Source organism: Brienomyrus brachyistius, chromosome 14 (assembly GCF_023856365.1).
Source record: "Brienomyrus brachyistius isolate T26 chromosome 14, BBRACH_0.4, whole genome shotgun sequence".
Taxonomy (NCBI): Eukaryota; Metazoa; Chordata; class Actinopteri; order Osteoglossiformes; family Mormyridae; genus Brienomyrus; species Brienomyrus brachyistius.
Genome location: NC_064546.1, coordinates 16,820,165 through 16,837,467, shown reverse-complemented (window position 1 = coordinate 16,837,467; position 17,303 = coordinate 16,820,165). Strand labels below are relative to the sequence as shown.

The 17,303-nt window shown below is 43.7% G+C and overlaps 1 long non-coding RNA gene across 1 annotated transcript; it reads left to right on the top strand.

Moving 5' to 3' along the window:
* The first annotated feature begins 5,129 nt into the window (after positions 1-5,129).
* On the top strand, positions 5,130-11,878 carry LOC125707134 (uncharacterized). Its single transcript, XR_007382192.1, has 3 exons — positions 5,130-5,479; positions 10,986-11,035; positions 11,767-11,878. It is a non-coding gene; the product is annotated as an uncharacterized LOC125707134 (long non-coding RNA).
* The last annotated feature ends 5,425 nt before the right edge of the window (positions 11,879-17,303 follow it).

Genomic DNA, 17,303 nt, shown 5'->3' with positions numbered 1-17,303 from the left:
CCCCCTGGGCGATTGGTCCTGTACATCCTGAGCGTCTGGCCCATTGGCCTGATCGATTGGTGCTTGGCGGAACTGGCAGTCCCCCACCCCACCCCTAACCTCTTCTAATTGGGTTAGTCCGCAGGAGCTCAGGCTTTCTGGAGAGGGGAGTCCTGCCTCACTTCAGAGTGGGCTGCTCTGAGCGTGGATGCAGATATCTCTCTCTCTCTCTCTCTCTCGTTCGCTCTCATTCTCACTCCCTCGCTCTGCTCTGTCCTCTCGCACGGTCTGAGGCGCTCCTTCCGGACGGGACTGACGAAGCACGGCTGAGTCTGCAGCGCTGCCCTGCAGAAGGCTCCGGAGCCCATCAGGGCACCCCCACACACTCCAGGGACTACTCGGCGTTTGGACGGGACTCCCGAACGACCTACAGAATGTGCGACTGCTTCCACCTGGCCTTCCCCAACTGGCACGGCTCGCCGGGCACGGGTGCGCATCCCTCCCCTCCCCCCCCCCTCCCCATGATTTCTATCTCTCCTCCTTGTCTGACTACCCTCTTCCCTGCTTGCAGGTGCTCGCACAGTAAGCGCAGTGCTATTAATGTTTAAACGCAGCCACTGCAGAGATGCGGCGGGCCCCCGCAGTAGGCTGGGCGTGTCCACTGCTGGCACGGCTGCAGGCTGGGAGACAAGGGCGTGGTCAGGCAGCAGGAACTTGTTTTGCAGCGCAAAAGGACCCCTTTAGCATATGCTTACCCGCAGAACTATTTTTCAGTTTTTTTCCTCTTTTCACACTCGGAACTCGGTTACTTTTTTTTTTCAGCAGACAGCTTAGTATTTTTCTAGTTGGAGGTGACAGTTTGGCAACTTGACTTGTTGGGTAACTTCTTAGGGAGGTGACGATGGGCAGGCAGATGCAGTAGCTTCCTGGTAGCTCCAGAGGGAGATGCAGTTGGGGAGATATTTGACAGTTTCTGCCCCATAACATTTTCACCTGCCTGATCTGTGAACAGGCGCAGCTCCTGCTTTTGTTAACCCTAAGGGCTATCAGCTCAATCAAGCGTAGAGTAGCAGTGACTGTAAACAAATCAGTGAGACGCGCCCAGCTTGTTCAGCCAGATTAATACGCCCATTGTCACACTTCACGTGTTTGTACTCATGGCTTGACCGTCCCATTAGTAGGATGGCACTGGTCTCGAAGAATTTTAAATCATAGGCGTTTCCCAAGGTGACAGTCTGTCATAATAATTACAGTGTTTTCATTTGCTTGTGACTACATGCTGCTGACAGTGTTTACTGTATAAACCGTTTATGTGATAGTGTTGCACAATCAATGTGATTTTTGACCGGGCAACTTATTTGGCTGTGGAATCTGTTTATTTGTTTTGGTCATGTTTGTTCTCGCACCCTGTTCTCTGATGAAGGCGTTTTCCTAGTTTTGACTCACCTGCCTGCAGGTTTTACTTGCGTGCCAAACGCCTGTGTCACTGGGACACACAGGGATGGTCCTACTCCTTAGGACGTGTTTAACGGTATGCAGCTTAGGTTATATGGAGTTGCGGTCTCCGCTGCTACTTGAGTTCTGTTTTTCTGCCCCCACAAAGCTTGCGGCGTGTCGCATTATAGGAGCACGACGCGCTAACAAAACAGCTAATGGTGCACCTCACACACACGATTCATCTGTTGTACCATCACTCAATTTCAAAATGCAGGGGGAACATGACTTGGCTGGCTCAAGGACTTGCTGTCTGCTGAGGCCATAGAACTCTGGCATTTACAGATAATTCGCTGGTTCCTGGCTGCTAAACACACAAGGATCCCTGTGAATTAAAGTACTCAACTCAACTACAATCAAATCATTGACCCCAGTCTAACGCAGGCAATAGCCTATGAGATGATTCTGGCTTGTGATCAATGGCATGAAAAAATTACTAATGGTGGAAAATACCCAATCAAATATTATTTTCTATGAATTCCAAGGTGTGTATTTGTAACTGGGGGGGCATTCAGTGTATGCAGGCATGTGTCGAATCCCATGCAGCAGACTGTAATTGCACTCAAGCCTGGGTTATAGTACATACTGGAGCGTCTCTAGAGATTTATGAAAAGGGGGGGCTGAGGGTGTCTGATGGAAATTGAACACCTTATTTAAGCTAATCACTATACATTTATTGGGGGGGGGGGGGGCATTTTAGTTGGCCTAAAACTTCCTAAACAGTCCTTGTAAGGCCCCCCGAGTACAAGATGATCAGGAAGATGCCAAGTTAAGTGAATGACAGGCTAATTTGGGGAGGGGGTGAGGTGGATTAGGTGGATTATAGGGAAGTATTTTTCGGGGGAGTCATAGTGGTCCGTAGTTATTAAGGTGCTTGTACTTCAAATTGATGGATGGGTGCCTGCTGAAGCCACAGTCACTGACACACACACACACACACACACACACACACACACACACACACTCTGATTCATCTGATTGGCTTCTTTGTAAGGCTTCTGTTTACCTGGGGTGGGACAGCTAAAAGGCAGGTCTGACACAATACTGCTCAGTACTTGCTATGGTTGCTAGGGTTACCTCTGGAACGACTCATGGGAATGTTATTAATGTTACTGTATATCGGAAGCATGTGGTTTTGAGATCCAGTGTTTGTTAACACGAACAGGGGGAAATCTGATTCTACTTCTTCACTAAAATCGAATTATATTTTGGACATACAGCTTCCCACTAGAAAGGGACTTGTGTCTGTGGTCCATAACCTGGAATTGTTGTGCTTTTAATTCAATATCACTTAATCACATAAGCTCAGTTAATGGGTTGTGATCAAAGTGACTCCAGTTGCAGAGGCATCACCAGATCTGCATATGGTAGGATACCAGAAGGGCATATGGTACGGTACCAGATCTGCATATGGTAGGATACTAGAGTTATATGTGGTAGGGTAAAAAGCAGAGCAGAGTAACAGAGAAATGCGGTATCAGGTTGATCATGTTTATATGTCACTGTGAGAATTTATGGGGTTAGATACTGCATTTTTTGGAGAGAGGGGGGCTGTTCATCTACCAGTTTACTGACAGGGTGTTCTTCCTGATGATCACACCTAAAACAATGGCACAGCACCCAGTGTTGAGACACGATGTTTTTTTTCTCCATAATTGGATGGATTCTGGCTCCTCATCAAACCCTAAATGTGGTGGTGGTGGTGGTTGTGGGGGGGGGGGGCTGTATATTGTGGAACCTATTGTGTCATCGGTAACAGATGTTTGTCATTTTTATTCATGTGGCACAGTAAGTGGCTTCTAATTGGTCGGTTACAGCATTACTGTGAACTGGAGACTGAACGGATTGGTCACAGAAATTATGCAATGTGCTCAATGGACATTGTGAAGAATTGTTCAAATGACACATTATTTGGACTGTTTTTGTTATTGCTATTGTTTTATCACTGTACTATTCTAAACTGACTTTATCACTGTGTTCATCATCCTCCTCATAATTTTGTTAACACTAGGAACACTGAGGCACCAGCTGCTGTTATCGCTTTAGAGCAGCACCACCACAGCAAATATTTGAGGAGGGAGTATCTCAAACGTGAGACACTCTATTATTTTCCCAAATCTGCCACTTACTTAAATGAATGTGTTTTCTGAAGAGGAAACATCATCATGAAACCAAATGGCTGATCTTTGTTAAACAAACTCTAGTGACACAGGGAGGCCAGGAGGACGGCTAAGATCCCCCAGTCATGCAACGATCCCCTGGTTGGCATTGATCCTGGTCGTCTATGGACGGGACAAAGCACACATTGTTCTCTCTGTCGACTGAGCATGTGGCACCCACTGTGCCCATATGACTGGTAGCCACCCACCCAGATGTGATGGTGATGTCACACTCCTAGCTGATGTACCGTGGTAACCCCGGAACGACAGGTTCCTTCGCCTCTACTGCCTCCTGCTGCTTCCCAGTGAACCCAATTCATGTATTATGAGAAGAAAACTGATCCACTGTTAAGACCCTTGTAGATGCCTTCACTTTGGGAATGGTGGTTTGCTGGCCCTCTTCTTTTGTAGACCACTGGGGGCTTGCTGGTCCTTCCTGACATCATTAATGTTAGAAGTTCACTCCATATCTGAAACGGCAGCAATCAGCAGCAATGTGACGCAATACCCTGGGAAAATTTAGTTTCACACTAAGAGTAAATATGAGTAATTTACCTCATTTAAATGGTTGAAAGATTTCTTGAGCAATTCAGGTCTGGGACTTCATTCAAAGGTACAACAAAATGTGATTAGACTCGCCGTCCTTCAGGATACTGTTGCTGTAATCACTGGTACCAAAGCTGGACACGAGCCTCCATCCATCCATCCATCCATACACCTGCTTATTCACTCACAAGGTTAGGGGGATGGGCATGAAGCCTATTCCATGCAGGATAGGGCACAAGGCACCGAAACATTCTGGAAGGGAGGTCACCATGCCTGCACCTACCATTAAGGACACCAAGATCAAGTCCACAGTATTTTTTCTGCAACTCCAATACCCATGATCCATTGCGGGGCACTAGGTATCACTAAATTGGCCTTGGATCGGGGAATTCTGCCCATATGTTTTATGGATGGCAATTTGGCAAGCATTTGCCTGCGTGTGCCATAATGAAGGTGCACGGATTTCTCTAGAACCTGCAAGTTGTCATCTTGACCTAGAGGAAAAATGTGCGTGCTATCAGAAATCCCAGACAATTTTGTCACCTCTTCTAGTTTCCTGTGAAGGTTTGGTCCAAGTGGCCTTTCAGACTGAAGTCTGGCACATTTTTACAGAAGCGACACCAACATTGCCCAGGCCTGACATTGTCCAAGAGCTTCAGATGAAAGTGGCATTGTTTACAGTCCATTCAGTGGGAGCAATATGTTATCAGCCCTCACTAGAACTTTTCCTTTCTCATTTTCTGGTTCTAAGTCTCCACCCAGTAAACATGCAGGACTTAAACATCAACGGAAAAAAAAATGAAGAGAGAAGAAGCAGGCAGCGGCCTCAGAGGGGCAAGGTTCCTTCTCCCTCCTTACCTCACTTTCAGCTCTGACTCACACTGGAGGGCTGGGAGAGTCACAGCGAGAAAAGAGGGAGGGAAGAAGAATGTGGGCAGGAAAACGCTTCAACACTTAAAACTGCTCCTGCACATCTCCTTCCACCTCAGGATCAGGCAGACTCTCCTCAGCCTGACAGCACCCTCACGGGTCCAGTGCTTGCGGAGAAGGAAATTTAAGCTTGGCCTCCAATTCTGGGTGGGGGCTGCATCGAGCCTTATTTGGTCAGCGTGGGACGACCCTCCAATTCTCTGGATTGAAGCATTCTGTCTCTTTCGGACGTCTGCTGGAGGATTTTCAGTTGAGCGGAGTGTGACAGTGATAGACGGAGGAGAGGAGAGCAGAAGAAAGCAGGGCTCAGAGGCGGTGTTCTGGCTCCAGGGATTTTAAACACAGAAACAGACTCTGAGAGTCTCTGCCAGGTGAGCGCTCTGTACGTGCAAAGGTGAGGGGAAGCTCCCATTATTCTCAGTGCTACACATCTTTGTTGCTGCACCTTCAGACCTCTTTTGGAGCGCAGGTCAGGTGTTGCTAGATGTCACATCAGTTTGGTACAGTAGTTTGACCTGTTGCATTGCGCATTAAAATCGTCCACGAGATGTTCCAATTTACACACCCATTCTGGGAATCAGATCTTGTAAATCCCATGCTTTTGCTCTTGGACCTAAACTCTAGAACTATATCTTGAGAGAACCTTTCCTTCTCTTATTAAATCTGTTGCAAACCCAGAAGTGTCCACAGTAATGCTCAGTGCATACTAGTGGCCAAAGTTGTGGAAACGCCTACGCTTTAAAAATTACTACACAACTATTGGCGGCAATGTTTATAAGAACATTTTTTTTTATGAATATCATACATCGGACAATAAAAAAAATAAATGAAGCAACAGCTGATTTAAGTTCTGCAATCTCTAAGAATTGCATTTTAGAATATGTTAATATGATAAGTTTTAAGGTGAGTGTGTTCCATAGATTCACAAATTTAAATTTCTATTTGCTAATCTAGTACCAGTACCTGGCTTAAGAGAAGTTTGTTCTTCCATACCTAAAAAAAACAATAAATAGTTAGATGTTGCCAAACTGTTATGCGCAAGCATGAAAAAAAAATAAAGTATTCTGCCAGAGGCAAAAAAGAAACTCGTATATCTTTGAATATAATGCTAACGTGCCACTGGGTGGGACTGCACATATATACCTAAAGGGCAATACAGCACATCTTGCATTTTTAAAAAATTTGTAACAGTCTAAGACACCTCCCCCTATTGGTCAAAGCTGGTACTTCAACTCTGCTGAAGTCACTGAATAAATCATCTTGTTATTGCCATAGGATATCTTGGTGGGGCAGCTGTAATGGATGTACTTATGGTCTCTGCAATGTTTCCCATTTTTGCAAAGCGTCACAGGAGATAAGCTTAATTTTTCCACCCAGGTCAATCAAAAAACATCCACTGATAAGTGTCTGCAAACTAGTCTAAGGACTGCTCCAAGCAATTTGCTCTCACATCTATAGGACTAAAATCTAATTTAAAAGCAATGGGTCAAATTTGATAGGAGGAATTTTTTTTATTTGGAGGAGTCAAATTTCTCAATGAAAAGTTTTTCTTATGGTTATTTTGCACTTGAATTTAATTATATCACAGTAGGAACAGGTACATCCAAGTACTTAACCCCAACTGTGGAATCTGACAGGTAACTGAAGCCAACAGCTCCAAAGCCTGAGGGGAACCCCGGGGGGGTATGTGATACGAAGGGGGGCGGGTGCTGTTTGTTTTGAGGAACTGAATATTTCAATGAGAATAAAACCCATACATGCCATTTGAGAAAACAATAACATTTATATGGACAGAAGGGAACTAAAGCAAACATACACATGCCTGTATGTCACTGTAGCCTGATTGCAGAGAAAAGGGCTTTTTTCAGATTATCTAGATGTTAAGTACCAGGCTTGATTGACAGGCACCCAGGTTTTCACAGGCTCTCCAACATTCCATTTGCACCTGTGAGATGTTCTTAGTTTTAGTTGCCGAACCTGAAAACCCTGAAATCATTGTGATATCGCAGTTATCGGTATTGAAATCTGCTGGAGTATGAGTTTGAAATAGATGACCTTGGGTCAGGCTTAGAGAGGGGGGCTGATATTATATCCTGGCATGAGATGAACATACTCCACTCACATGTTTGAGCTTCTTCTTCCTACATGGGAGAAAGGGTCACATGATCCCATCTTTGCACGATTTGCTGGTAGTGCTTTCTGAGCTGCATGGACACGCCCACTGTCCGTCAACAATGGTGAGCTGGCCAGGATGTACCTGCCCTCCACTTGTTTCAAGTCCTTATCCACATTCAGTCCATCACAGCGTCTGAGCCCTGTTACCAATAAAGAGCAGAGGGTTTTTTAAATTTGAGAAGAAAAGCCAGTCTGACTGCTGTATGCATTCCACAGTGGGAACCTGTAATATCGCACTGCATTTTTCATCAGGTTTTGAATGCCTTGCTCGGGTGCATACTATGCTTGGGACATTAGGGACATTGTTGTCATTCTGCTTGTTGTTGCAAAGTGGTGTTCAAACAATCTAAGCATTGACTGTATGCAAACATATTTTTGACAGATTTACTTGTATGCTTATTATAGTAGAAATCCAAATTATTAGAATCTTTTTTTTTTTTTTGCAGGGACATGCCTTTCAAGCCAAAAGTCAAACTAGTGAAAAATCTACAGTTTATTTACCTAGTGAGTTTTCCATTATGAACAATGGTGCAACTGAGTGCTCCCTGGGGTGTAGTTTGTGATGTGGGTGTGGACGCAGGTCTGTGCAATGGTCCTCACACCCAAGGTAGCGGGGAGGGAGATGCCCTGGGTGAGGGCGTGGCCCTGGGTGAGGGCGTGGCCCTGTGTGAGGGTGTGGCCCTGTGCGAGGGCGTGGCCCTGGGCGAAGGTGTGGCCCTGGGCGAGGGCATGGCCCTGTGCACTGCCTCTGCGCGCCTGGTGTCGCACTCTCACTCACTCTCTTACTGAGTTTTGAGACAAGGTGCCGAAAATCCTTGGTGGAATCGCAGTGGTCTAGTGCTGCTTTCAGGAACCTTCACTGCTGACGTTGCTCCATTCCAGAGTTACATCATTCTAGGATACTAAGTCAGTATCTTTTCTTAGGCCATAGGAATGGTTATGAACGCAAAGGCCATGTCTTCGGATGTGGGACTTTACTGGTGAGTCACATGGCTGAGGTGCGGAGGTTCAGGAATGGTTTGTGTCACTGAAATATTATCGCCATCTGACTTTTGTTTGAATAATCTTTAAACAAAACACCCCGACTCTAGCAATGCATGCCTAGCTACTCGATAACTTGAAATGTTTCTCTCCAACATTAATTACAAAAACTAAAATGACCTATGTGCCCCATCGCCTGACGCAGAGCAAAGGAGTGAAATGTTTTTGATTACCGAGATGACAGAGGCACTTAACTGTGAAAGCGACACCCTTCCCATGATGCTTTGCTTCCTTACAGCAGCGAGACGTCCCTCTTGCAGACTTACCCTGTCGCTGTGTACTGCGGCTCGCCCACATTTACATATTTCACATATCTGGGTGCGGGATGGCTGCCCTAATGCCTTCGACAATCAACTCCTTTCAGCCAGGCACCTTACAGAACTTCTACGTCCATTCTGCTAGTACAGAGATGCCAGACAAATCATAATTCAGTCTGACACACAGTCTGTTATCGATTCTGATGGTGGTGGTGGGGGGTTAAGACCATAAGGAAAACAGCTAACAGGCATTGGAGATCTCACTCTCTCTCTCCCTCACACACACACACACACACACACACACTAGATATCTATATTTCTATGGGGACTCTCCATTCATTTCATATCAACCTTAACTCCTACCCAGCCCTAATCTTAATTATAAATACAGGACAAAATAAATCAAACAAAATACAGGACTACTAGTATTAAAATTCACGGATTTTTATAAAATTCAGCGCAGGGACCGAAAAAATGTGCCCACAAGGTCACATTAACAGATTGTTATTTGATTTATCACACAATCGGTTCTAGAAGTCATGCTGTGTCCAGTACTTGTTACTATTGGCTACTTTTACTGCTGCAGCAAGAGAAAAATTGTGGAACAAATTCATCACAAAAATACTCTGAAGGTTTGTTACTGACATCCTGTAGGTTAGATATTCTGCACTGGACATTATCTCCCCTTCTGCTCCAACTCACTGTTTTCCACTCAAAGTTGAGATGGCTTGTGGCATTAATCTTGGGTGCCATTTTTTACTTGTAGACCTTTGTAATTGCAATATTTCCAGGCATGTAAACCGTTGATCCTGACACGTCATGCAAGCATTACACACGTCTGTTTTCGATTTTCTTTTGCTCTTATTTTCCCCTTCAGACGGCATGAAAACACATTTTCCACGTCACTCTCCATGACAGATTATTTACAGACGTAATTCATTTTTTCCCCTACATATGTGGAGTTCATCAACAAAACCCACCATTCTGTGAATTATATGTACAACTTCATTCTGTCCAGAAGGTGGCCTAGTGATTAAGGAACTGGCTGTCAAATGTCCTCGTAAAAACCTTTCTTATAATTTATCAGAAGAATGTGCTACTTCTCTTGGTGATTCAACACCGGCAGAATGTTAACGATAAAGAAGAGCTTGTAAAAAAAATCCTGCAGCATTTTGGGAACTATTGCACAAATAAAACATCTGGGGTTGTCCTATTGTGACGGGTAGCTTCAGACCAGTAGTTAGACTCTCAGCAAAGTACCAGGCAAAGAATGATCATATAAATTATGCAAGCTGTTCGTGGTAGATGAGTCTCTGGTGCAACTGATAATGTAGCTATTAAAATAAACCATAGATGGGGCTGTTATTATAGTACGTTACTTTCCAAAAATAAAATGTGATACTGTGATGGTTATTTGTCCGAGTATTTTTAGGGTACTTAGGGACATATGCAACAAAAACACTGGGGCTCAAAATCCATTCCTGTTTGTTTTTTTTTTTTATTTCTAAGTCTAAATGTACTGCATTGCATGACTGTGATTTACTACACTGTAAATCACAGTCATAGCAAAATAGAGACTCACATTCTAAAATATTTTTTTCAGCAGCACGGTGATAATCTTTGTTATTCTGGCTGAGCTTCAATACTCAGGATCAATAGAAGGGTTCACTTAAGTTATGGAAAGTTCTGGGCAGGTTGGTCTCATAAGGGTTCTATTCCAGGAACCGTGGTCATTAAATTTACTGCAGTAAACTGTTCTTAAATGCAAGGCTAATGTGTGTTTCACTGCTTTAGTTTGGTCTTCAACTGGGAACTCTAGAGTCATCTAAGGAGCATTGACACATTTAGTAGCCTATGGACCAGTTTGTTAGCGACTGTGCTACAGCTAACCAGCCAAAGAAAAGTTAGGGGGGTTTCTAGGCCCTGGATGTGGGTCAAAGACACCCCCTAATGGGAACTCCAGATAGGTTCTTCACTGTGCTATGTGCAGGGCCAAAGGCCAATCCTTGCTTTGCTACGAGAAGCTGAATGAGGCACAGACGTTCCATTGTGTCTCCCACGGCTGTTCTCAGCTCATTCCCACTCACTGCAGACGGCAGTAATCCAAGTCATAAGGAAAGTGCCAATGTGGTGTGTGAATTCTCATTTTTTTTTAACCTGCTCTATGCTGTTCCACTGTCTCATCATGGGCTGATGCTGAGTTCCTTGTCATAGTCAGTTTTTGTTGCCTTTACTGTAAAATGCAGTGCTATTTGCTGCATGATTAAATCTCCAGTGTCACTGTCAGAGGTGAATGTCGTCCATAAGCTAATACACGCTGTAGTAGTACCCAGAAGCTGTTGGGTCTGTTCTGCAGATTCACTAAGATTACTTACTTGTAACTTGTATTCCTGTTTCTGAACAGGGGCGGGGAGACGCCTAAAAGGACCAGAGCCAGGTGTGGATGATGACTCAGTAAGTGTCACAAAAGGCACGTCGCATAATAGGGACATAACCACCCAAGATGCCATTTCTTGTTCTAATGATCCCAAGAGTAATGGATGTACGTCAAATAACCAAGGCTACTTTTCAGTTTCAAATGCAAATGCCAAACTTTCTATGATGTTATTTTCTTCAAATCTATACAAATACACAGCTCTGGAAAAATTAAGAGACCACTCCACATTTAAAAAAAATCTGAATTGTTAAATCCTGGTTTAATTCTGGTTCACTGTGAGGCAGGCTGCTTCCTGGCTCAAAATTTCTAAGACCACAAGAACAAGGTGAAGCAGGAGACACTGGGAATGGCCAAAATCCAGCCAGGTAGAGGGCAGAAGAAACTTTCTAATGCCAGAGATGACCGTCAAGTTATCCAGCAGTGCCTCATAAATCAGAGGATGTCCTCAAGTGACCTTCAAAAAGAATGGGAAACATTAAGTGGTATGAAGTTTACTGCTAGGACAATATGTCACAGTATCCTAGAAGCAGGACTGAATACCCATAAAGCAAGGAAGACAGTTAGGAGGGAGTTTACCGAGGAATGTATTCTGTAACACAGAATCCTGCTTTTGCTGTGGTCTCATTTTTTTTCTAGCAAAAAATCAGATTCTTCTTTTTTGACATCAGGGTATGGCGTTACTCATCCAAGTAAGTGTTTTTAAATTGTCATCAAAAAGAGTAATGCCCATATCCCACGATGCCTTTAGATTTGTGAGGAAGCATCCGAAGTTCTAGAAGAGGAGAGACCTCGTCCCCAAGGTTCCTCGCCGGTCAATGAATACCCTGTTACTGAAAAGTACACAGATATTGACAAACAGGTATGATCCCTAATAATCATCCTGAAAGTCCCAGAGGTCTAGCATTTGAAAGCAAAAGAAAGAGCATTGTATCTCTGTATGAATTCTCTCCCTTCAATCACTTAACATTTTCAGGCTGAAGAGGACATATATGACCCCTATCACAAGAGCAGTAGCATCAAGAAAGGAAAACGGATTGGATTTGGTTCATTCTTTGAAAAACGCTCTTCAGCAAAAATAAGTCAAATGGAGGTTGGTTATGCCTTCTTCACATGCACATTTAAGCACGGGTTGGCCATTGGAATTTTTGATACTAGCCAACTGGGCTACTTTAGTAAAAAATGTAGCCTAGCCTGCTTTTTTTTTTTTTACTAGCGTTGAGCATTTTGTGCTTGCCCTTCATCTGAATTAATTGCCTCAGGTGAGAGGAAGAGCTTAATTGCCAACCCTTCATATAATGCATGATGAGCATTCTGAAAATCTCAGCCCGTTTCATCCTGCATGCAGGACCCAGAAGGATCTGAGTCGAGAGTGTTTGTACGAACCGTAAAGAAAGCCACTTCTGAGGGCCTGGTGGTGAGCGGTGGGGGCAAGGAGGGAATATTCATTAAAGAAGTGAAACCAGATTCACCAGCATCCAAACACCTGACTGTGAAAGAAGGTAACCCAGATCTGCATATTACTCAGTTTGCATTGATTGTAATTACACAAAACCATTGTACGTATTATACAAATATTGGGTCAACAGTTGAAATCTGAGTTTGAGCTTTACCTGTTTGTTTGTATGTGTTCAAAATACAGGTGACCAAATACTCAGTGCGACGGTTTATTTTGACAACATCTCCTACGAAGATGCTCTCCAGATCCTGGAGCATGCTCGGGCATACAGAATGGAGATGTGTCTGAAGCGGAAAAGGCCTGCCTCTACAGTATCTACCCTTGAAAGCACCACAGATGTACAGCCAGATGTGCGTCACGTGAGGGTTATGGTCTTGCCCAAATCAGTTTTCTGTGTCAGATTCTTTTGCTGTCAATCTGTGAACATTTTGTATGTATTATTCCTTAGAGAGAGGAGAGAGCCGGTCAGGAGGAACGAGGACGAAAGGCACAGAGGCGACATGACGTGCGGATTTCATGGCCAAAATTTTCCTCCCTTGGCAAGGGGCGCAAGGCCGTCTTCAAGAGGTCCCATAGTACATCCGAGGCAGAGGATGAGAAGAGGCTGGAAATGAGCCCATCGACCAGCGACACAGAATCCCCACTGAAGACTAAGGAAGATGCAGAGGCGAAAACGAAGAAGGCGAAGATGAAGCTGAAGAAGACCGGTCTGAGGAGCAAATCTGTCGACCCGGATGAACGGCTCGCTGTAGAAACACATACGGGGTTCTTAGAGTTTGTGGAAAAGCATCACCCTCTAGAGGAGGCTTCCAGTCAGCCATCTCCAGAACAACAGGAGAGCTTACCGTCTAAGGTACCTCACATATTTGTGCCGGACGACCAAGAGAAGAAGGAATCAATTAGAATACAAAAGGAGTGTATTGTTCCATATATGCCAGACATTGAGATTGAACATAACCAACATAAAGCGGAGCTCATTAGCCTGGACAAGACGCTGAAAACCACTGACATTACAGACTCTCTTGTATATCAAGGTCGCCATTCGCCTAAGCGCTCCCCAGATGGGAAAAAGAGGCGAAAAAAACAGAGGTCAGAACTTAAAGTAAATATTCAAGGAAAGGATAAGGAAGACTTGAGTCCTGATAGCCTCATTAAATCCCCTTTGGCCCCAGGAATAAGTACCTCCCCCCAAAATTTAACAACATCACCCGCTATAGCCAGAACTCCAGAATTATCAGTATCACCGCACATCAAGGTGGATCCCAAAATAATATCACACACTCAGCTGAAGGAACAGCAAATGGCCATTGACATCAACACTCAGAGTACAAGTGGCTACCAACCCACCATTAAAGAAGACCAAAAAAGCGCAAGAGAAGAAGTCATTTCACCTTTTACTGGGACTGGAGTAGCTGAGGATATAAAAGAGCTGAAAGCAGATGTAGGTGCTCAAAAGAAACCGCCAATGATGGATTCTGGGAAACAGTGGAAAGAGAGAAGTATACTTATTTCTGATTTGGAGAGATATGGAATCCGAAACAGAGGTCCAACGGCTGATATTGGCATAGCAAGATCACACTATGTGAGTTCAGTAAATGAAGTTCAAGCAAGTATGATAGACAAAAGTGATACCAGTGCAGTTAAACCTACAGATGGTGGCTTTCATGAAACCACACTGGACCTAAACAGACCCAGAACTCCCACAGCTACATCAACACTCCACAGTGAAAAAACCCAGGAGATAGAAGTCAGATGTAAAGATGATGACGTTTCAACGGCACCTGATGGTGGCATCAAAGAGTCATTGTTACATATGCAACCTCCACTACTTACAAAAGACATAAACAAAGAAATTTCAGGACAAATGGAAAAGCAAGCACCTGCGAAGTTTAAACTGCCTAAAGTGGATAAACTTGACTTCAGTATGCATGAGCCCATTTTAAAGACAGACAAGGAAAAAACAGTGACTCAACTGGAAATCAAAGACGTCAAGGCAGAACTTAGAGATCCAACCACTGAACAAATACACATAATTGAGTCATCCCACATTAACATTCTACCCAAACGTGAAGACCTTGAGATACCAGGCATGGAAGCTGCAGTTCCATCAAGGAATATTCAAATGCCAGGTGTGAGGATGACTATGGATACTGAAATGCAGAAGATACATGATATTAAGGGGCAATATTCCGAAAGAGATTCTGCTTCATTCAAGCTGCCCAGTGCTGACCTGTCAGACATTGATTTGCAGCAACATATTACAAAGACAGATGTTAATGCTGAAAAAGTAAAACTGACTAAAACTGCCGGTGTATCTAAGCCTGCTGAGATAACAGAAAAACCACTGGACGTGAAGGGAACAGTACCTGTTCAGGGCTCTATTACAGACATAAGAGTTCCTGAGTTCAAGATTGACTCAAGTTATATGATAAAAGAAGAGAGTAAACAGTCAATTCCCATATTCAAACTACCAAGGACTGAATTTCCTGATGCAGATACCCACACACCTATTGCCATGACAAAAATCGAATCTTCAAAAATCACAGACTCAGTGGAAAAGTCTGGCTCAAAGGTAGTAGGTTATGTACAAAAGGCAAAGATAGATGCTAGGGAAGTAAGTACTGAGATGACTAAAATTAAAGAGCGAGACAATATAATAAAACTACCAAAGCGAGAGGACATTGAAATACCAGGGATGGAAGCCAGTGTATCTGCAGCAACTATCCAGACATCAGTGAAGCAAAGCTTTCGAAGTGGAGAAACAGATGCTACCATCCCTAAGACAAAAAGTGAAATAGTAGTGATCAGTTCTACCAAAAGCCATTCTGCAATCAAACTTCCAAAAGTGAAACATCCAGACCTTGATGTTCATCTGATCAGTAAAACAGATATCAGTACTGAAAAAAGTGGTTTACAGCTTGAAAGTCTTCCTACTGTTTTGAAAGATGACATAAATGTATCCCTACCCAATGCCGCTGCATCAAAGATAAATCTTGAAGCACCAAAGGCTGATATAGATGTCTGTGGAGTTTTGCTAGAAACTGATATTAAAGGTACATTTTTGGAAGCTACAGCTAATATTCCAGTATCATTACCTTCTGTTGATGTTTCGCTAAAGAAACCAGACATTGACAGTGAGGTTCCAAAGGTCAGTGCTGATGTTAAACTTCCAGAAGCAGAGCTGACAGTGTCAGAACAGGTACCTTCAGTTGATGTCAAAGGTCCGAGAGTTGAGGTTGAAGGCCGTGATGTAGATGGACAAGGAGGCAATTTTAAGATGCCCGGATTTGGAAAGGCGGCTGGACCAGAAATCAATACCTCAAAGCCAGATGTTGACATAACGTTGCCTGGAGCACAGTTAGAGACCCAGTTACCCAGTGCTGAATTGCAGGCACCCTCAGTTGAGGGGGAAGTTGAAATACCTGAGAAAGATGTTAAAGGACTGGATGTAAAGATCAAGAAACCAAAGATATCTTTTCCTAATATTGACTTCCAAACAGCAGAAGTAAATGCTCCTGAGACTGAGATAACCATTGCAAAAGGAGAAATATCTCTTCAGGCCAGCATAGGGGTAAAAGGCTCCAAATTGGACACAAAATTTACTGATGTTGATGTTAAGGAAGATGCTGCCATTGGAGATCTTCCCAGCAAATCCAAGGCACCAAGTATGAAACTTCCGAAATTTGGGGCAACAAGAGGCAAAGTTGAAGCTGTGGATGTAAGTGCCGACATTAATGTACCTGAAGTAGAGGCTCCATCAGGTGAAGTTGCAATTGAAATTAAGGCCCCTGATACCAAGACAGAGGGAATGGGATTGGAAGTTGATAAAACAAAAGGTAAATTTAAACTTCCCAAAGTGACAATGCCAGATATAAATGTATCCCTACCAAAAGTGTCTGGACCAGATATAAATCTCAAAGGACCAAAGCTTGAAATGGATGTTTCTCTATCAAAGCCAGAAACTGACATTAAAGGTCCATCTTTGGAAACAGCAGCTGATATTCCAGTTGTTGAACCAGAAGGAAAGACAAAATTTCAAATGCCTCATATCAAAATTCCCTCTTTTGGGATTTCTGAACCTGAAATGAAAGGTCAAGAATTACCCGGGGACCAAACATTACCTTCTGTTGACGTTGCACTAAAGAAACCAGACATCGACATAGACGCTCCAAAAGTCAGTGCTGCTGTTCCATCAGTAGATGTGAAACTTCCAGAAGCAGAGCTGATGGTGTCAGGACAGGCACCTTCAGTTAACGTCAAAGGTCCAAGTGTTGAGGTTGAAAGCCCTGACGTAGATGGAGAAGGAAGTAAATTTAAGGTGCCCAAATTTGGAATCACATTTCCAAAAGTAAAGACAACTGGACCAGAAATCAGTACCTCAAAGCCAGAAGTTGACATAACGTTGCCTGGAGTTGAGTTAGAGGCCCAGTTACCCAGTGCTGAATTGGAGGCACCTTCAGTTAAGGGGGAAGTTGAAATACCTGAGATGGATGTTAAAGGACTGGATGTAAAGATCAAGAAACCAAAGATTTCATTTCCAAATACTGACTTCCAAAAACCAGAAGCTAAAACTCCAGTAGCTGAGATAACCATTCCAAAAGGAGAAATATCTCTTCCCCAGGCCAGTGTTGAGATGAAAGGCCCCAAAGTGGACATGAAATCACCAGATGTAGATGTTAAGGCAGATGCTGGCAATGGAGATTCTCCTGGCAAATTCAAATTACCAAGAATGAAACTTCCTACATTTGAAGCAACAAAAGGCAAAGGTGAAGGTGTGGACATAAGTGCTGACATTCATGTACCTCACGTAGAGGCTCCATCAGGTGAAG